Source organism: Xiphias gladius, chromosome 21 (assembly GCF_016859285.1).
Source record: "Xiphias gladius isolate SHS-SW01 ecotype Sanya breed wild chromosome 21, ASM1685928v1, whole genome shotgun sequence".
Classification (NCBI taxonomy): domain Eukaryota; kingdom Metazoa; phylum Chordata; class Actinopteri; order Istiophoriformes; family Xiphiidae; genus Xiphias; species Xiphias gladius.
Window position 1 is genome coordinate 20249792 of NC_053420.1, and position 22531 is coordinate 20272322.

The 22531-nt window shown below is 42.4% G+C and overlaps 1 protein-coding gene across 1 annotated transcript in view; it reads left to right on the forward strand.

Moving 5' to 3' along the window:
- Positions 1-1485: 1485 nt before the first annotated feature.
- Positions 1486-22531, forward strand: part of foxp4 (forkhead box P4) — a 91212-nt gene continuing 70166 nt past the window's right edge. Inside the window, exon 1 of the mRNA XM_040159404.1 lies at positions 1486-1597. The gene's annotated coding sequence lies outside the window, so the exon portion shown is untranslated. The remainder of the gene's footprint in view (positions 1598-22531) is intronic.

A 22531-nucleotide genomic window follows, 5' to 3' on the forward strand; every position in this document is an offset into this window, starting at 1 on the left:
ATTATTCCAAGATCTTCTTATGAGTTATGGGACTCTTTTTTTTCCTCACTTTTTTTTTTTTTTTTTTTTTGCAGCGACAGGTATGATGTAATTTCCAAATTTCATCGAAGACAGTAATCTCAACAATGATTATGCTATCAATTAGTAAATGAATGTGGTCTGTTAAAAAAAAGGTGGTAATAACTCTGCAAAAGGAGTTGTCAAGCTTCCAAAATACATAAAGGACTTAGTGAGCTAGGCAGACAGTAAAATTTGTCCAATCACAATATAACTGTCTATTTGCAAGGTAAGTGTATAACAAGATTGAACCCACTTAAACTGATTTTACGCTGATTTTTTTATCTGTGGAACACAGCATCTCTTAGTTTGACAGAAATATTTCTGGCATAAATCAATGTAGACTACCATGCAGTATTGAAAAAAAGTTACATTACAATAAGATCTGTCAAGAGCAAAAAAGTAACCTATCATTTAAGAAATTAAATCTTTTTTTGTGTGTGTATAGCCTACTTGAAAACTTTTTTCTTGTGCAGAGAATAGAGGTCATTTTTAAACTATGTTTTTATTTATTAATAAGTCTAAAAGTATCAATGAAATGTAGGCAGTGTAGAAAAGCCAAGTGTTTCATAGCAGACTAGGCCTGTTTGGGTGAGGGTGCTTTGTTTCTGGTTGTTTCTGAGCTCAAACTCTGTGCAGGCTAACATCTGTTCCTCTCTGCTTCCACAATAGCACAACTCAGCCGGGATGCAAAGAGAGGTCAAAAGATCAGTGCCTTCCCCTCATCCACACACACACACACACACACACACACACACACACACACACACACACACACTGGGGGCAGAGAGAGAGAGAGAGAGAGAGAGAGAGAGATACCTCTCGTCGGCTGCTGTTTTCCTATTGTGCGCCAGGGCTTTGCGAGGATAGGGCAGCTATGAAAACACGCACCTGCTTTAGAGGCATTACGGTAGCGCAGCAAACTGTCCCCCAGCAACACACACACACACACACACACACACTCACACTCTCCACACTCGTACGCACAAGCACAGCCCCAGTGATTCAACCCTGATTTCCAGCGAACGAGCATGCAACAGACGGGATGCCAAAAAGTGAGGACCGGTGGCGAGGTTATACGCGCTGACTAAGCCTCTTGAAGAGATAGCGGTGGAAGCAGACGCAACAAAACAAGACGAGAAGCTGCGCGCTTTCTCCGCGGCAACTTGCGCACAGTGCCAGAGTTTTAGCGGCAGTATTGTTCTGACTTCACTCCAGAGGGGCCACTCCGAGGAGAGAGGACGCACACAAAAGGCAAAAGGAAAGGACTAACGAGCACGCTTTGTCGTCTAAAGTAATGGTCCTGCGGTCTTAGATCCTAGATTCCTCTGTCTTTCTCTCTCTCTCCTCTCTGTTCCTTTCCATTTTTTTTTTTTTTTTTTTTTTTTTTTTTTTTAAAATTTTTTCGTCCCGTCGGTTTGTGTCCCCTTTGTCGCCTTGAGAGAGTGGACGCGCCGGGGGTTTGAGGAGCAGAAGCGGGCTGTCCACATGGTCCAACCACTGGCGTGAAAGTTGACTTCTTCAGAAAACAAGAGAACAGGTTGATGCATTATCTACACTTTCCTTTCCCCTTTTATCTTCCTCGCTCTTTCCTCACTCTGTGCGTCCATTGAAACTCTCCGCTACACACATCTGACTTCTCAGAAACATGCCACTTCAACTTTTCATCGCACGTTGTTTGTGAAACTCCTCCAAATCAGCCGTAATAATCTAACCGGGTATTATCGAGTATTACACGGCCGAACGCACAGTTTTCCTCTTTCAGACTTCCCTCCCTCCGTGTTTCATTTGAACTTTGAGTCGTTTCTGGTGTGTCGGACGCGAAACTGATCAGCCACGTTTTAAAATCCTCTTTGAAGTAGTAGTTTTCATCTTTTCCATTTTTTCAATAGAAAGAAAATCGACGGTGGGATAAGTTTATTTCGACCTCCTCGCCACTTTAACACGTTCAGTGAAGGCTACTGCCTCCAAATCCAGTTTCTTTCAACCGACATTTTCTTTCCACGGGGATACCGCAAATGTATTTGAACTCTTATAATTTATCAAAGCACAGCTTGGTGGACTGAGGGGGCCAGTGGTTACAGAGAGTGTCATCGTCCGAGTTCTTGGCTCATGAGACAAACAAAAAGTTTTTTTTTTTCCCCTCGCAGGTTAGGACCAACTAAGATGTCGGGAGTGGATCTGAACGGAGGCAACAAACTTTAAAATTGCGTCCCCCGCTAATGACCCCGGTGAAGGGGATTTGATGATAAACGACGACACAGGTTGTGTGCTGATGATTTTTTTTACACGCCCGCCTGAGATTCGCCTGAATGCTTTGTCGTCGCTTTGTACCTGTTTAACTCGCAGCCGTTAAAAACGTTGTCTATGCGTTTATCGAATAACTGAATTTTCAGTTTCTGACAATTAAACAGCGACGTTTAAAATTATAAAAGAGCAGTACAGCCCTGAGTGGAGATAATAGACTTCTTGTTTTAAGAGAGGGGAGAAGAAGGAAAAAAAAGCTGTCCTGTGGACGTAGTCAGTAGGTCAGGAGACAATACTTTCTTTTCAAACGCTTTTTGACTTTTGAAATTGCAGCCGCCGTGTGCGGCTTCACCAAAGTTTGCTGTCTCTCTTGTATTCTCCGTATAATCTGACCAGATTAAACAAACAACAGTAACACGCGGCGGAATGATTTGACAACCGGACACCGGGGAGAGTTGTTCCTGCATATTAAAAGTTTTAATTCCGGTTTTAATGTGTATATTAAACGGATCCGATCTGCAGGGTTGCGGACAGTTACTTTAAGTGCTCGGTAACACGTCTCCAGCCTGTTTTTTTTAGAATTCTTAAGTTAGACTTGCATTAAAAAAAAAATATACGGGATATCCATTTGAGGATAAAATATAAAATATATTTCCACATATGTAGAGCTGACTTGGTTTTATACATTTAGAAATTGAGGGGTTGAAGTCTGTAGCGGAACCTCTGCGTGACCCATGTTTTTTCCCTTCTTTTTGCAGTCACAAACCGACTGAAAAAGTAGGCCTACACCACAAAGGGACATTTTTTTCCCCCCCTTAGAGTAAGAGAAAAAACTTCCTACCGGACCTGTATATTTTGAAAATATGAGATTAACAGTTTTGATTCGCCTTCTCTTCACCTAACTGTGTATAACAGACAGTATTTAACACTGTAGCATCAGCTTAGGTGTGTCAGAAATTAAGTTGCTGCTGCTGTTGTTGTTGTTGTTGTTGTTGTTGTTGTTGTTTTTTTTTCTATTACTACAACTCCCACCATCAAACGTGAGCCAGAACATCCCCGCATGTCAGATGGACTCGGGTCCCGCATGATGGAAAGCTGCCCCCAAAAACTAGAGGGAGAGATGAAATGGCAATTAATTGCTGTTAGTTGTCTGTCACTGAGAGAAAAGCATACAGGGCCGTGTGGGTGCACACCCTGACACGGGCATTATTGCCCCGTGATTGATGGGCGCCGGGGCATTTGCTATAATTAATTTTATTTACTGTGTCCTCTCTCTCCTGTTGTGTCCCCCCCCCACACACACACACCCACCCCCACCCCGCCCTCCTCCCCGTCCTCTGTGGTGGCATTTCCGCGACGCGATGACACACTTTTAATTGCACTTTAATAGAAGATCCAGCGGGAATGAAAAAGCTCTTCATCACGTTTTATGACCTTGTCACATTTCTGGTGTCAGACCGGAAAGCAGGTAGTTTGTGGTGGCTCGGAGCTCCTGGTCTAAAGTGTATGCAGAATTAGATTTATTTAAAAAAAAAAAAAAAAAAAGTTTATTTCACCTAGATGAATTACACATTAAGTTGTAGGTTTATTTAAATAATAAAAAATTGGAATAGAATTTTAAGATTTGTTCATTTTATTTAAGACAGAAGAGGCTGGATGTGTTTTATATGCACATCAGCATACTTTTACAATTTAAAAAAAGTGCTGAAATAATTAAACAACTCCTCAGATGAATCTCTTCTGTATAATTGACTATCATTCTAAATATGCTAATTCCTTTTCCTAAACATATGCACAAATACTAATAATAATAATAATAATAATTCAGACATTTTTAATTTGATTTTCTTTTTTAAAAACAAGGTCTTTACTACTGCCTGTTCTCTCGGCTTCTCAATTTCTCTTTGGTACAGTAAAGGCTCGGCAGCTGAGATCTCTTAGTTTAAAGAATAATGTTAAGAGTTGTCAGTTCAATTTCCCCGCGATATAGATACCTATAAAAGAAAATTATTTGTAAATTTATATTTGAAATGGCCACACAGATTATCACTTGCAAACCTCAAAAACAGCCTTACAGGGAGAAGAGTGAGACACTGCTGAAAGATAGAGAGAATGATCTTTTTTATTTCTACTTCTATTCAAACATTTCAGCAGTTACCAACAGTATAAAATCCCTGTAAAGTTATCATGTCTGTGTAGTGCTTTGCTCGTTGATAGGCTATCACATCAGTGACAGCCTTTTCATGAAAATATAATAGGAGACAATGAAACAAAAGACTATTTGAGAGGCAGAAGTAGTTATTTGGGGAAAAAGAGTGTACGTGTGCAGGAAGCTAGAGGTGTCAGAGACAGATTGACTCTCTCTGCTCTCTGTCGGCTATTGTGTGTCCGTGTCTGTGTGTTTGCCTCAGCATTGCCACCTTTTTTCACCTGACTTGCTTCAACATTTTTCCTTGTTTGCTTTTTTTTCCCCTACTCGCAACAGCTGTGTCTTTTCCATGTCCTGTTTTCTTTCATTGTTTGTTAGAGTCGCTCATGTACTGCTGATTTTTATCAGTTTCAGACTCTGTTCTCCACCGGACAGTTGTTTTGCTTATGCTTAGTGACACATTACTTAAATGATGATTTTCAGCTCAGTCCTGTGTGTGTGACTGTGTGCCGGGGTGCGCCTGGAGCCTTGTATGAGACCGTCTAGAGACAGGCAATAATGGCTATGAATCTCATGTGCTTTAAAACCCCTTCAACAGGATTAAAAGCCACCAACACGATTGTGTTAGTCCATAAACTCACTCAGAGAGTCCTTACCTCCAGCATGAGCGCATGCGAATGTATGTGTGGAAGAGTGTATATATCTGAGTGCGGGAATGTGTGTATACAAGAGTGCTTTTTTCTCAATTCACCTGTCCTGCTTGAGTGAAAATGGACAGTGTTTGAAGTTTTAAATGTCCTGTGCGTCGGTAGCTTTCATGGCTCGCCTGTCCGTCTCTCCATCTCTCGCTCTTTCGCTCTCTCTTCATTAAAGCCCTCCTGCTATCCCAAACCCACAAGTCTGAGTGGGCTTTTGGCTCCAAAGTGATGTTGAAGAGCACCCGTATACGACACTGCTATACATGTAGGGTTTGACCCGTGATAGATATTCACAGGTTTACTTCTATTGCAGCACTTAGTACATTACCTGCATAAAAGCTGAAATGGTTAAATTTTCATAATCCCTTAGATAGAGTTTGGGAAAAGCAAAAATAATTCCGTGCAGGGAGCAAGAGCATGTTTTTAAATGGAATTATTTCAAGTGTAGGTCCCAAAGCTGCCGTTATCACAGGGTGTGGGCATTTGAACTGAACATGTGTGCTGGCCTTTAAATGTATAAACATTATAGGATAAGATGTTCTACAGGTTGCAACAGCTGTGTAATTATGTGATAAAATGAAACATTGGTTAATTAAGTGTATCATTGTTTTTCATTAAATAAAATTGTTCCTTTTTCAGTGGCATAAAAAGATGGAAAAAGAAATATGTAATCACTGAGTACCGTTACAATAGCAATTATAGCTTGTTACCTCTTTAAAAAATATTAATGAAGTATAATAGACATATTAATGGATTAAGTGAAGGTGTTATTGTAAATGGTCAGCCAACAAGTGGGGAAATGATCTGCTTGTGCATTGAGGTGATTGACTGCACGATGAAACTGCCGCCACATTGTTTTAGACTGAGGCCTGATTATACATGTGGTTCTAATTGAACCGGTTATTTAGGCGAAGTTGAGGGCTGAATACTTGTGTGAGTGTGTGTGCCTTCTCTGTCTGTGTGTGCATAAAATAAATCCCACACATTTTTCAAAGATGAGATGTGTTTTTATGACGGGTCAGAAGGCGGTGTCGTACAGACGAGTTGCAGGACAGCAGAGGAGGAAAGCGGAGGATTGCCTTTAGCGGTCTTTTAGGAAGTTGACCACCTGTGAGAGAGGACAGTTGTTGTCTTTTGTTGCCTTTTCTTTTGCCTTTTGTGTCTTTTGAATGAGCTGTCATTGCAAATGCGGTGAAAGTAGGCCCTGCTCACGGTCCCATCTTACTTCTCTAAAATTAACACACTTCTGTCCCTCTGATTGATAAGGTAGTCATTTTGTCTGACACAGTGGTTTAGCCTGTGGTCATTAACATGTCTGTGTGTTTTAGATGAGTTTTTCTATGTGTGAGAGGAGTGCCTGGGAGACAGACCGGCTCAGTGATGTTTCTCCAGCTCCATAGCGCACCGGCCCATTAACAGCTGATGGATGTGGGAAGGAGTGACCCAACAGCTCAGAGCGGAAGAGGCTGTTTCCTATGGGGGGGGGTAGAACATATGAGTGAAAGACTGTATGAAGCGAGGGAAATGACAGTGCAAGGGTTTTAGGCGTGGGTCATTATAGCTGAGGAAGCATTAGATCAGTCTCTCCAGAGTGCGCTTGGCACCTGAGGCCACGGCTGGAGCACAGAGCTGGAACTTGAGGGAGAGGGCTGTGGCTGTGGGGGTCTGGGGGAATGAGAGTGGTTTGTGAAATAAGGCAGTTGGAGATATCCAGTTTGATTTCCGAGACAGAGAGAGAGAGAGTCACAGAGGATCGTGAGGTCAGAGGCGCAGCCAGGTAGAGCAAACGAGATGGTCTGTGGAAGCAGAAAAATACCCGAGCAGTGTTGGAGAGGACGCCTGTTGTGTTCAAGCAGAGCGTCTTCATGAAAAAGCTCTCATCGGTCATCGTGTCCCCTGCTAACTCCGCATTGCTTCTGACAGCTGTATTTGTGTTATGGATTTTCCTTCACTCTGTCCCGTCTCCCTTTCCTTTTCCCCTTGCCCCCCCACTCTCAGTAGTCGGCTCCCCTCCTCTCCAACACCCCCACCCTATGACCTTTTGTAAGCACTTCATCAGAGAGCGGTTGGTGTTTTCTAAAGTGCTGCGACAAACTGACAGGGCAGCCGTCAATCGAGCAGGGAACCGAGGGAGCAGATCAGTGGAAAGCTTCGCTCAGAACAACCATGTGACTGAACTTTCTGTAGCACTGCTTTAATGTGTATTGAAAGGATGGCTGTGAAGAGTAGGTGACAGCTGTTAAGCGCAAGACTCAGAATGTTATGGATACACACACAAAGACGTTTTGCACATTTTATAAACCATATGACTGTAGAGAAGCGTTACACAGCTCCTGAGTGCTCGTTTGTCCGTGGCGCTGCGGTAAAATCTGCCAAGCGGACAAGTGAGCGCTCTGATGAAATGCTGAGATTCACAGAAGAGGAGGAGCACACGGGGATTCACTTCCAGGTCCATAAACTCAACTGCAACCTGACTGAAATCAAATCAGTTTTACATCTTATACTCTTCGGAGTTCCTGATGTAAACTGAGACCAATCATAATACCTAAAATTTCTTTGTTCATCAGTTCGCGCATTTTTTGTTGATTTCTAATGTGTCTTTTTGACTGCAGTCACCAGATCTACCATTAACAGATTTATTTAAGCATTTTTTTAGTTTTTGATTTGCATCAGAATATTTAAACCGGCATTTCCCCTTGTCCCTGTTCCTTGCCATCCTGGACCGGGGAGGTAATAACCATTTAAATGCATCTCATTATGTTTTCTAATCCGTAAAGTATCAGGATGTTGGCTAACGCAGGCGAAAGTGAGGCTGGAGCGTTGGCGTGCACAGCTCTTTTATGGTATTAGTATTTGTGGTATTAGTTCCGGGGGACATGGGATGCCTACTTAAGCTATTAGCATGTGAGGCGCCGTGGGATGATTCATCCCCTGACAGGATGAGCTGTTAACCAGTGTTAAACCAAATCACAATAGGTTGCCAAGGGTTGACAGATTGACAGAGCTCGCTCTCACCACTTGCTTGGGCCGCTCTTCTTTCCTCCTCCACTAAATTTAACATCACAAAGATTGGCTGATGTTAGAAAGAGCGAGAGCTTGGGAATTTATCTTCCCAAAACTTCTGGAAGAAATATTCAGAGATCATTTTTGAGTGTGTATTATAAATATGATCTGGGCCCCCTTGCAAAATACTACGTGGTCTCTGTGTCCACCTCTCTCTCTCAACCTCTGTCCTCCCTCTCCATTTCTTCTTCTTCCTTCTGCTGTGGATCTCAAGGTGAAAAGACTGTACAGGCTTTTCCCAGTGGGGTGCAGACTCTATGGCTTCTATAGTGCCCTTTAGGAAAGAAGGGGGGGGTGACTGCTAGAGCCACGACCGGGAGTCTTGGAGATCACTCACTGACATGAAGGATGCTGTTGCGCTCTGCATGTGTGTACATGTATTTTGTGTGTGTGTGTGTGTGTGTGTGTATCCGTGTCTGTGTGTATGCACAACTACAATTAACTGTCAATCAACGGGTGACCCTCCACCTCTCTCCTCCTCGGACAGAATTCCTCAGGTTTTAGGTTTTGTTTTTCAGATGGCTGTCGGAGGAGAAGAAAAGCAAACAAGTCGTCCCTTTCCGAACTTGTGTGTATTTTTTAGACATTTCATTGTTCAGGAGATTATTTTTGTAGATTGTTTCATCTGCATCAGAGACTGATATATATATATATATTTTTTTAAATCTTTGCTGTTGAGTAGCTCGTGGTGATTCATCAGCAGCCGTTTTTTCAATCTGTGGCTGCCCGCTGGGCACTAAAACTCTGTTAGTGTATATGTGCACACACATGCACGCCCGTGTGCGGTGGGCATTGTTGACCGAGAGACATCTGCCACTAGATTATTCCCAGCTGTTATCTGAATAATTGTGTAATCCCCCCCACCCCCTCCCTCTCTTGCTCCCTCCTTCTTTCCCTCGCCCCCCCTTCCTCGTTCTCCTCCTTTGCTCCCCGATTTGCCCCCACATCCCCATTCCATAGACTGATGAGACGGAGAGTGATGGAAAAAAAAAAAGGACTGGGTTGCACTTTGGGCTTTGTCAGGAGTGTTTATGAGTGTGTGAGCTTGGTTTTGTGTGAGTGTGTATTGTTGCAGCCTCTGGTCACCGGTCGTTGTTTGACATTTGTAGAAGGATTTGAGTCCCCCCCCCCCCCCACACGTACACACACACACACACACACACACCTCCCTCCACCTCCTCTCCCCTCTTCCCTGTGGCTCTCAGGGAAATAAAAGTAGCCTAATCCATCCAGATCAAGATTGCTGTCCACCACAGCTTTACCAGCCTGTGAATTAGAGCCAGCTCTCATGTTCCTGAGGAGAGAGGAGGCAGAGCATGTATGTGTGTGTTTGCACTGTGGGCCGTTGGCCTTTGAAGCAGAGTTAGCTGTTTGCCGGCAGAATGCTGGTCAGAAGGTGAGAGGAAAGGAAAGCAGAGAGTGCTGAAAAACAAATAGAAAAGAGCTGAAAAGTAGGAAAAGTGTTGTTTGTGTGGCAGAGAGGAGTGTAGTCTCTGATTTTAGCACTGTTTAAATTCTTGTTTTACCATTCAAGTTAAGGTAATTTTCCAATTCTTCTAACAGTCTGCGTATGATACTGTTCAAATGGATACGGGTATGAGATTTTAGGTTAATTTAAAAAAAAGTTTTGAAATTGTTATTTTTTTTTACTATGGTTTTTCATTTTCAAGTTCAATGCATCAATTCAACTTCTAAAATGAAAAAATACACATTTTCTTTTAACAATTAATTAAAATGATTTTTTTCTGGATTAAAAGAGAAAAACAGAACTCAAATATACTGCTGTCACATTCTCACTGTTCCACTATATCTACAAAGGCACAACATAATGTTTAAACCGAGGCATTTTTCCTCCTTCCACAGACGGTTTTTGTAGACTTATAACAAGACATATATAAACTAAAAAAGAATATTTTATCAGTCCCTTTTTATTTATTTTTCCAACAGTCAGTTCCTTCTACAATGCTTTTGTATTTTTTTCACACTACCCCCGGAATCAGTTATCACACATATGTATCAGAAAAGATGCTTGTGTGTCACTCATGAGGCTGCACACATACACACACACAGCATGCGTGCCTGCAGTTGCCAGGGCTGCCTTCATTTCTGGTCCGTGGTTGGTCGGAAAGTGTTCTTTTCCCTGTCGGAGCTCCAATAGTCACTCACTGTGAAGGACTCAGCACTTGCTGTCTCTTTTTTTTTTTTCTCCTCCTCGCCTCTTATTCTGTTGCACTTTCTCCTGTCCATCTACTTTCTCTCCCGGTCTATGCTCTCACTCTCTCCTCCTCTCGCTGTCATGCCTGTTGTCTCTAATTATCACGGCTCTGTGTTCCCTCAGCCTCTTCATTACATCCAAGCTGTCATCACAGTTTACCTCCTACATTTGCTCCCTCTCCTCAGCCCCACTTGAATTGGAATCATTTATTCTATATGACTATAATGACCAGATTCAATGCAAAGTCAATCAAGAGCTCTCCCAACAGTCTCTGAGAAGCTGTTTGTTTATTTACTTTTTTAAAGTTTGTGATAAAATGAGCAAGAAAGCAAGAAATGCTTTTTTTATTTTTTTAAAGATAGAATTTCCAACAAAAATTCCTCTTCCTCAAATCTTTTTAAGTAAAAAAATTTTGCTTGCTTTGAGGCAATGAACAATTACTGTAGCACATTCACACACATTCCTAATAATTCTGAGATATAAACTTATTGAATTGTGTGCTTTTACTCTTTCAAAGAAATATTATTTGAGAAAAATGTGCTGAATTATGTTAATAAATTTTGGTCAGTCCATTTTGTGATTGCAATGAAATTTGAATATAGTGTTTAGTCAGCACACCTACTTGTCCCTAGACAAAAAGATTGTGCCACGCTGTGCAACAGAAGAGATTTTATTCACCATTCACTGACAAAAACAACAAATGTCAAGAAACAAAATATAACTGTTTAAAACATTTCTACTTTTTTGTATTTTTCCTCATTATTTCCAGTATGAGACTTTTCTTTGAAGTATTTATAATCAGCAAATAATAGAGAAAACAGGAATATTTTTCTTCAAGGACTAAGGACATGTATTACCATGCTGAAAGGCAGGCATTGGGTTGTTGGATTAGCAGACACCAAAATGCCGATTTGGCCCAGTCAAGGTCAGCGCTGCCGTATGCAACCTGGAGACCTAATCGGCAACTTCAGCTGCTGCAGGTTTCCATTGTCTAAAGGTCAGTCAGGAACAGTGCATTAGCCTCGGAAAGTAGTCAGCATAAATGCGGGAGGGGACTGAGGGAGGAACGAAGGACTAAAGTACAAAAAAGAGGATAGGAGGGAGGGTGAGTTACAATGAAATCGTGCAATGCTCCATGGTGTCAGGCAGGCGCATGGCTTCTGGGGGCTTTGTGAAAAGTTTGCCTGCGAAACTTTGCTGAAGCCTGGGGTCTGGTTGAGCGGCTCCCCCAGGGGTTCGCTCAGAGAGTGTGTGTGTGTGCGGAGGGGGGGGGTTGAGCCAGGCGGAGGAGAGGGGAGCAGAGCACAGAGAAGCATGCCATCACAGCCGTTCGTTGTTGAGGGGCGAGGGCCCTTAGTCGCTGATTTAAGAAACACAACTCCTGGCTCACGCCCCCTCCTTATTCCTTCCCCTCTCCTCTCCCCCCTTTTTCTCTCTCCTCTCTTTCCCTACATCCTCCTCCTCGCTGCTCGGCCTCTCTGTATATCTCCCTCTTAGCTTTCGACAGCTCTGCGCTGTAGTTTGAGCGCCGGTTATTAACATACAGTCTGCGTTAGTGGAACAGTGGCTGGGCTGGGCCTTTTCGCTGGTAATGAGGATAGGGAGCCTGTGCTGTATAGCAACTTTTTGGACCTACAGTGGTGGGGTCAAGTTCATCCCGAGGAGGTGTAATTCTCTCCCTCCTCATCCCAAACACAAGACTGCACCCTGGGGGGAGGATGTTGGGGGAGGAGGAGCCGACCAAGGTGGCCCTCTTCATCCCAAATTGGAATCTCTCATCCTCTTCTCTGCTCTCTCCTTCCTCTCCCTTGTCCCCTCTCTTCCCACAGTGTTAATTGAAGGGGAAATTGATAGTTCTCTGCAGTAATTGTGGCTTTGAGAATTCTCTGACTCCCATGCAGAAAGATGAGGGCCGCTGTACCAAAGACAGAGTGACGTGTTGTAAGAGAAAAAAAGAAATATGAAGAGAGAGGCGGCTGGAAGAGCAAAATAGAAGCCCCCACACCACCACCGCCCTTCCCCCGGAGTGGGGGTTTGATTGGTTGATGAGGGAGCGTGTTGATTGGCTGTTGACGAACTGAGATTTCTGCGTAACTTTACTAGCCGGGCCCTAATAATTATTCAGTTCATTATCCAATCAGAGAGACTTACCATACTTCTCTGTATCCTCAATGATGCTCCTTTTAATTCTTCTTTTGAACCACCCTCCCTCCCTCCCTCTCCAGTCCTTCCATACCTCCCTGAGGAGTCGGGGATGGACAGATGAGTGGAGCGCACTGTATCTGTTCGGTTCTGCTCTGCTGCTCGCTGAAGTAGAGAGAGACAAACTTGTACTCCACTGATGCTGAATGGACTCTCTGCCTCTCTCTCTCTCCTTCAAGAGGGGCTTTTCTCTCCCAGGGGCAGACCTTTATAATTAGTCTTCTTCCAGAAATAGAAAACTAGTTTTCTGAGGTGAAGTCACCCTCTGATGGAGTAGTTTTTAAAGCTGCAAATTTGAATTGATATGAGACCAAGTGAAATCTATTATATATATGAGGAAAAACAATTTTCACCATTACCTGTCAAATTCTGCTTGTCAAATGTTTTTACAAAAATAAGAAAGTAACAGTTTGAGTACTAAAATGAAATGACTGAGAGAGAACAGTCTTTGTTCAGACAGACTTTTTGTTCCTACAGTAACAGTAGGTCTTGTTTTAGCTCCTGACTTAGTTGTTTAGTCTCAGCTCAGGCCACCCCAAGGCTGTCACCCAGGCAACGTTGCGTGTGTGTGTGTGTGTGTGTGTGTGTGTGTGTGTGTGTGTGTGTGTCTTTTATATTATTTAATTTTCTTCATTCTCTGCTAAAAATTGTCAGTGTATTCATTTCTCCATCATACTTCATCTCTGCCATTGGTTCAGTTTTTTTTGTGCCCTGTTTTTCCCACCTCTTATTGCCCCCCAAGCCCCCCCACCACCACCACCACCACCCTCCACACACCCCAACTCCCCTCTGCCTCTCCACGCTGCTCCCCTTTTCTCTTCCCCTCCCCTCTCCTTTCGCTTTCTCTGTCCGTTAATGAGAATGTGTTAACGAGAAAGAAAGATCTATTGGGTATAGCGCAATTTATCAGAAAGGCAGAGGTTTGGAAGAAAAAAAAGGCGGCGGGCCCTTCAAAGAAGTCCTATTCTTGTGGTTGTGAATGTTTGATGAGACAGTGAAAAGTTCCCCCTCTAACGTCATGGTGTCTGAACAGAAGAGAACAGAACCGTTCTAATCATGCCGCACAGAAAAAATGACTTCCAACCCGATTTAATTAACTGATAAGAAACGGCTTCAAATTAATTTTTCAAGGATGTTAGATTTTGATTAAGAAACTCCTAAAAGAAATAGACGAATAATCAATTTTTTAATCAACTTACTCAAATGGTAACTGGTTAATATGATAATTCTAGCAATTAGGGCAAATATTGTCGAGCAGCAGTTTCTATGCATCCTGTTAAAGGAATTATAATATCTTTACATCTAATTATCATGGTTATTTAATTTTTTTGTATGGCTACCTCTCAATTTTACCATTCGTTTTTTCATCTGCCATTATAGGGATAATGAAATGAGAAGTTGGAAAGTGTAATAAGATGAAACTTTTATAAGGGCCAACCTGAATGGGGCTTTTCACACACCCTGATTGGATAGATATTTAGGAAAAGGGAAAGGGGAGTTGTTCAAAATGACATTATTTCTGCTGGTTTTACATGCAAAGCTGAGATGGATCTTTAGATGTGTGATTCTTTTATTTCGTCAGCAGATTAAAGTAGCTAATAGCGCCTGGCTTCTCTGTGTCTCTCCTCTGGTATTCATAAGCAGGTCCGCTCGGCTATGAATATGCTCACCATTTCTATTCCACAAAGTTTCAAATCATCTATTCAGCTTGAGGAAGAGAAAAAACACTTCCAGATTTGACTGAAGGCAAGATTTGGCTGTTCACCTGCTAGTGTCCATAAAGTGTGTATGTATGTGCGTATGTATGTGTGTGTGCGCCTTTCCCTAATTGGACAGGTAGTGTAGCGAAGGTGAAGAGGGGCCAGCTGAAGAGAGAGGGTGGTGCAGAGAAAGGGCTGGCAGGGGGTCTGGGGCTTTAGGAGAGCAGCAGAGAGACAGAGTTCTTTACTTCAAAGAAGGCTTAAAGCCTGGACAAACACTAACCCCTCTCACATACCACAGCAACATACACACACTCCACGTTCACAAACCGTGGGTCTTTTACCTCTCATGAGATGAATAACCATCTCCATTCACACCTCTTCCTCTGTGTCTCTGCTGCGTCCCCCGCACCCTGTACACTGAACCTCAGTGGAGCCGTGTGTTCTGAGAGAGATATAGACAAAGCGTTTGGAGAGATGGAATGGTTCCTTTTAATTATATGCTGCTCTTATGATGCACGGTGTTTCTGTCTGGCTGCTTACGCACACGCGCGCACACACATGCACGTTGATGCTGATCAGCTGAATAGGTATTCCTGGCACAAACCCCTGTATTGAGCGTACATATTCAATTAGCAAAACTCATTAGCAAAACTTGGCATTTGTTGTTGTTTTTTTTCCCCCGCCTTGCTCAGAATTAATGGTTTTGATATGCTAATTAGCGGGTAATTTAATTTCAAAAGGCCTCAATTAACAGCAGCGTTGTGGACACGAGGAAGTTAAGCAGCGTAATCTAATTTGCATTAGTAACGAGCAGGGAGTAATTAGTCTCTAATTAGCCACTTCAGACAGCACTTGTGTTTACTTTCCTAATGAAGTGGAGGGGCCTTTTTTTTTTTTTTTTTTTTTTTTTACAAGGGAAGCCTGTGTGTGCGTGTGTGTACATATAAGTGTGGTTATGAGAGAGCATCCATGTGAGTGTGTGTGTGTGTGTGTCTCTGGTTTGGGGGGGGGGGACCATTGGCAGATTGTCATATGGCTTACAGTTTGGCTCCAGTTACACACATGGACACTACCCACATGGAGGTAAGACCCCTCAGTCTTATGTGATTGGGTGCATGCTCACAATAGTTTTCAATCCATTGAAACATCTCTATGAGCTCACATACACACACCACAAGGGATTGATTGTGTCTCTTTGAGGTATTTCCCCTGGTATTATTTTTTGTGTTGCAATAGCTTGCAATATTTTCATATTTCCTTTTTTGTATATCCAACCACTTGTTCATTTTCTGCTGTAGTCTTTCCAAATTATATTTTTTGCATAGTGGAGTGTATAAACTGTTTCTATGTGAGTGATGATGTTACAAACCATGGTTGCTGGCCAGCCTAATGCAGGGTTTATTTCTGGGAGACGGTTGCCTGTGTTGACAACGTAGCAAAACAGAAAAGGAAAGACAGACAGCTAGATAGATGGATAGATGGATAAACAGACAGCCTCATTCCACACTGTCTTTCACTCCTTTCATTGCTATCTTCTAAATTATCTGGGAATATATCCTAAGCAACATACAGGGAAAATAGTGGAAAAATTAAATACAACTTTTTTTCAAGGATGAGTGTTCCACAACAGTCTGAACTTTTCCAGTCATAGCCTCGTCAAAAACAAGTTGAAAACAACAGGCTTCCTCCTGGGCTTTGTTTTTGGGAAGGGAGATGGGCTGGAAGGGTTGCAGGGGGAGCAGCATAGCAGGGTTTAGGGGAGGGGGACAAGCAGCTGCCCTATTAGCCCAAATCTGTTGTTCAGAGGAGGTGGGAGGAGGGTGGAGCAACACCACTGAATTTCCACAAAGGAAAGCACACACGTTTTTTCACTTTGTGTGCAAAGAAGGCTATGTTCTGAGATTATGCCACAAATTAACGTAGTTTAACCCTGAACACCTCTTCGGGTGTAGATCTTGGCTTATTTTTACCCATAATCCAGTGCATAGGACAGAAGAGACCATGGGGACCCCATTAACTGACTTCCATTCTGATGGGAAGGCGTTTTTCAAAAGGCGTTTCCCCAGCCTTCCCTGGGAATAATAAGAGAGGTCAGAAAGCTCTGCGACTTCCTGCTGCAAAGAGCAGGGTCAGAGCACTGGTTGGCAGAAGCAGTCAGCACTCAGCGGAACAACTTGGAACACACACACTGAACGGACGGCAACCCATAGTGTAGAACTTGTGTGATTTATACTCACCATGAGCTGAAGCTGGAAAGAATTCAATAAATACAATGAATGAAGGCGCTACACTGATAATGAGCCTGATTCTAACACTGACCTCTACCCATATGCACATACACAAAGATTTATAGGCACAAACATCCATAGATGTGCACACACACTCACAAACACTCACCCGTACGCATCCATAAATAGGCAACTGATTTACAAATGAGCTGACCTGTGTGTTGGCCTTGCTCTCAGATAGGCTCACACCCCCGCCAGGATGCATAAATCACAACGGACATGCATATGCATGAGCATCTGAGGAGGTGGGATAAGTGTGTGTCTGCATGTGTGTACGTGTGTGTGAGCACCAGCCAGCAGCAGTGTTTGTATCGATCATTGAGGCTCTGTTAAGTGCCTTTTATTTCATTGAGTTAAAGTTAAGGACCGTGGACAGGCCTCTCTCCAGTGTGTGTTGGTTTTGAATGGAGAAAAAGCAAGAAGGAAAGAAAAGGAAGAGAGAGAACTCTTAACTGTTCTTTTTTTTCTTCTTTTTAGTGGCATCCAGGGATAGCACATCATATTAATGGAACTGAGATGACGTTTCACGTCTCTTCTCTCTCTGGAAGAAGTGGTTTTGGTGTTGGACCTTTGCCTGATGTGTGTGTGTGTATGATGTGAGCTGCTTTAACCTCCTCTTGTTTTATGGACTTTACATGGCTCTGGATCTTGCTGCTGCTAGATTAATTTACACACCACTCACACATACTTGCCAAATCTCCCCTCTCTCTCTCTTCCTCCTTCTCTCCTTCTCTCTGAAGACAGAGCAGAAATTGCCTGGTGAGGTAAATAAATTACTTCCATCGATTGCTGTAGTTGTAAAGTGACTTTATCACAGTTTGACTTGTCCAGATACAGATCAGCATGTGACAGCGTGTATTTTTCATAATGTGCCACTGTGTCTATGTATGTGAGCCTTGGTACATAAGCTTTTGTATGTGTGAGAGTGTCTGTTGGCTGCAAAAATCAGTGTAAAATCTACCTGATGGGTATCTCAGCATATTAAAAGATATTGCTAGACTTCCAGTATTGTCGACAAGCTATGTGTGAGTGTGTGTGTCTAATTAAAACAGGCCTCCGTGTGCATATCGAAAAGCAGATGAATTAGGTTGCTATTATTATAGTGGGATGTTACAACCCACCTTGTGGCTACATAGGTTTTTTTGGCTGATTGAGTTTATCTTTGTCTTGTTATCCATCAGCACTGGTCACTGATAAAAGCTGCAGATAGATGACTTCTTAATACAGCGCACACTGATACCTGTCTCTGATTGTATAGGGTCTGTCCACATATCTATTGTATATGTGGACATTGCAGTATTTATAAAAACTTTAGGCACATCATAACCCCCATGCTCCAGATGTCAATTCAGGAAAGATGTTAAAAGTTCACCGAAAAGTATCCAAATGCTTTTCTTTGTCTGTCTGTGTGTGTGTATGTGTATGTGTATCTGTGTGTGTGTGTGTGTGTGTGTGTGTGTGTGTGTGTGTGTGTGTGTGTGTGTGTGTGTGTGTGTGTGTGTGTGTGTGTGTGTGTGTGTGTGCGCGCGTAGCAGTCTGGGCCACATGCTGTTTTAATAGAAGCTGTGCTGACGTTACTGCAGAGGCCAAGAAGCCACCGTTAAAAAGAAAGGATTTGGAAAAAGAGCGAGAAAAGGCCTCATCTGTTTGCATTAAACAGTGGAAGAACTGACCAGTGAAGGAGCAAATGAGCGGCAGACGGCTTAAAGATATCTGCTTCTCTGGCTGTAGCCCTTGCTTCAGCTTTCCCGCCCTCATTCTCTTCATTTTCTTCAGCCTAGATCTCTCCGTATGCTCCTTCTTTTATTTCATCGCTCTTATTTAACTTTATTCTCCCCTCACCGAGGCTTTGTTTGCGACTAGATGTACCTATTAATTAGTGCTACTCTAGTTCTGTTACAGTAAACCTACTGTAGTATTTGTCTTTTATAATATAGAGACACTGTCACAAGTCAAAAAGAAAATGAAAGGAACATAGCATAAATGATGAGCAACAAAAGCGGCGAGCTCACAAGCAGACAGGCGATTTTCTTTACATGTACACTTTAACAGTATTCCTAGTGGTTTATTCTGACCAGTCTGTCATCTTCATTATCAGGTTATTTTCGGCATCAGATGCTCCTGATCTGAGAATTAATTAGGGTGTTAGGTGGCGTCAGGGTTAGAATTTTGGGTTTGTTCACTAGCTATTTTAGTAGCTAATTACTGAGGGGGAGAGTGTTAATTGGAATTGTCTTAGATAATGTGAACTCCTCTTCCCCTTTTCTCCCCCGCCTTCACTAGAGTTTAATAGAAGAACCACAGACTCTTAATAGACTCTCCCCCTCAGTCTCACCATATTTTATATATAATTTTGATTTTTTTTATTTTATTGTAATGTTCATGTTTCTGACAGTAGCTCAGCTGTTGCCTCGGAGAAAGGCAATGTTTGTGGTCATGTTGACTTCATCATGATATTGACTCCTTTTCCTGTTACCGACTGTTGCGCTGTCACCTTTCATGTGGCACAAAATGACAGAAACACAGAGCCCAGTGACATAGCACACTATGAGAAATGAACAAGGGGCAGAAGGGTATATTTTAAATGGAAAAAAAAAAAGAGCTGTAGTTCACAGTAAGATCCTCACAAATGCATGATTAATGTTCACTGCATTTGAATTCTATAAAAAATAAGTAATGAAAAACATAATTTTGATAAAACCTGTCTTAAGGGCTTGTTCATTTTTTTATTTATTTATTTTAGGCTTAACTTTTGTCGCACTGTTAATGAACAAAACTGGCTTAACCTGCATTTTGACTTCACACTTTCTCCATATCCTGGGGTGCTAAAATGCTAATTCAGTGGTGCATAAGTAGGGGGATAAAAACACAAAAAAGTGATTTTAATTTTAAAGACTGTTTGAAATTAAACAATAGTTGCATTTCGATGTTGTTATAATTGGAGCGAATGGCTGACTAGATAAACAGACATCTTTTGCTGGCGTAGGAGCACACACTTGGGGGTCTTTCCGTATCCGTGCTCTGTTTAAAAATTAAACTCCTAACCAGCATAAAGGAGAGAGGGAACAAAGTTAATATACAGTGAGAGAAGACTAATCAGAGATCTGTGGTTTCATTGTAATTCCTCCATCCTCCTAAACTGTGACAAAAACATTATTTAACATCTTTACCTCCACTTCAGCCACTCAGAAAATCTTGGCGCACACACAGAAGATCTCACAGTATTTTAATATCACTGCTAGTATATTCTAATCCTCACTCCACTTGAAATATAATTCCTTCCCTTAGTTTAAATCACGGATGTGAAATTGCATTAAGGCAAGAGTGTGTGGGCATGAAAGCAGGGATGTTAAATGGACATATGAATGCAGGGGTGAATCCTAACCTATTAAGTACTTTCCTTATTATTTCTGAAAGTGGAGCGTGATAATTAGTTTGGTAGAAATCCTATAGCAGGGTGGAGGTATGGGTCTCAATAGTTGAGCCAAATTAATTTCTTCCGTCACCTTGAGCATACGTTCCTCTTAATAGGCTTAATTTATTTCATGGTCATTATCTTTTTTCTTTTCTTTTTCTTTTTTTTTTTTTTAACTACTCGACTGTGATGCACATATTCATGGCAAAATCCACTTCAACCTTCCGCATATGTGAATGTTATATTCATATCTAAATATTATATAGCTATTCAGCATCATTACTGCCTGGCTCCTGAGTTTGTGTGATCTTAGAGATGGCACTGTGCCGTTTTCCCAGGGGTCCCTGCTGCTGCGACCCAGTTGTCATGTGATCCATGTGTCTGGCTAAGAGCTCCGCTTTTTCTCAGGAGTCTCTCCAAGTCTTTTTAGTCTTAAAAGTTAACAATCATTCCTGATGTTAAATCCATCAGAAACCTCCATGTGCCACGAGGTCGCTTTAATAATCTCCCCTGTGTGTGTGTGTTCGTGCGTGCGTGTGTGTGTGTGTGTGTGTGTGTGGTAGGGTGGGCCATGGGAAAGTGGCATACCTGAGCGGATTAGAGCAATCCCAAGGACACTTTGTGTGGGACAACATTCAAATACTAATTTCGTGTCAAGTCAACCACATCGTCATTTTGTAGCTCCTCAGACAACCTGGGCCTTTTACTATCAAAAACAAGGCAAGTCAAAGTGAGTGTATTAGTTTTCAGCATACTTTGAGCGTGTGCCTGTTGGTGTGTGTGTGTGTGTGTGTTTGTATTCCCCGCCACTCCGGTGTGTATGGTTTGTTTTTGATCTAGTAGGGATAACTCTTGTTGCCCTGTCTGGTTTCAGCTTACACTGGTAAATTACACCCAATCACTGAAATTACATCCTATAGATTATGCGTGTGTGTCTTTGTATGTGCATACCTGTGTGTGCGTCTCCTTACTGTTGACGTCATCTCACAGAGCTGTACTCGATGTCAGTCTTGATTAGTCTGAATGAAGTCCAACTGTTTTTGTGTTTTCGTCATTTAGGGGAAGTAAAATGGAAATGCAGCTGTTTTATGTGTGTGTGTGTGTGTGTGTGTCTGTAGTAATGATTTTGCGTGTGTGTGTGTGTGTGTGCATGTCGGCGGAAATTACTGTGTTATGTGAGGCAGTGAGTGCGTAAGAGTGGTTGTCAGCTGGTAAGCAGTAAGGACACACCGCGAAGTGAAGCTGATGCGCAAAGTCTCAGTTTTCAGCTTCAGCTGCAGTAAGGGAAGCTTGATGGGACAAAACTCAGACGGAGAAGCTGTAGTCTGCCAATTAGTGCACCAGATGTCAGTTATTGTTGGACTAGGATTATGGCAATAACTGCAGTTGGCCAATGGTTATGAGCGTGTGTGTGTGTGTGTGTGTGTGTGTGTGTGTGTGTGTAAGTGAACTAACTCCACTGTGATAGATTTTAAACAATCTTTTTTGGGACTTTCTCCTTTCTTTATTACTCTTCTGGCACCTGCAGTGTTTTTCAGAATTCTGTCTCTCTCTCTCTCTGTAGTTTTTCAGCATTTTGGAAATGTAAACACTTCTAAAATACATCCAGATGTTACCAGCTGTGCTCAGCCACCACAAACACTGGGCAGGGAGTGTGTGTGTGCCTCAAAGCCTCCTTTCCCAAATATTCACTCTCAGACAGACACAAGGGTTGCCTGATTTTTGTAGTATATCTCAGCTTCTTTGTCTGAGTGTGAGCAGGTTTTCAAATATGGTGTGTTTGTGAGACTGTCTGTGTGTCCTGAATAAGACTATTGTAGTTGTTATAAGCTGCTGCAGGCCAACACTGGCAGAATTAAAGGCGCTATTAAATGCAGAAAAGTCAGAACTGATACAATGTCACAAAGACAGTGGTCTCACAAAAACACTGACCTTATGTATGCCCCATTATCTCTTCCTCTCAGTCTCCTCTTCTCTCGCTCTGACGCACACGCACACTAACATACACACTCAGGTAAAGCAAGCCTAGAGTTTTGATGGCAAATCTCCATTTAGATTTGTCATTACAGTAGATTGGACTGAGTTCAACTACTCTGTGTAGGCGAAGTTAAGGGTCTAATTGTGAAGTGAATGATGTTCATGATTGTTTACGAAATGCCCTTTACTACATTGCATGCACACACATGCAAACATGTGTGCGCGCGCACACACACAGTTACCTGTTTGGCAGAATTCTAATTAGTAGAGGTCCTTACCTTCCACAATGATATGATATTATTACTGCTATTATTCTCTCTTTCACTCTCACACATGCTCCCATACACACACTTTTCAACAGGTGAACACATTTAAATGTCAGCCTCATGCTGTGTCAGATGTGTCAGCGTACTGTATATCCCTGTGTGGGTGTGTGTGTGTGTGTGTGTGTGTGCATTTGTTTATGCACCATGGCCATGCTGAAACCTCGCTCCTTGGGGAGTAATTACAGAAGAGG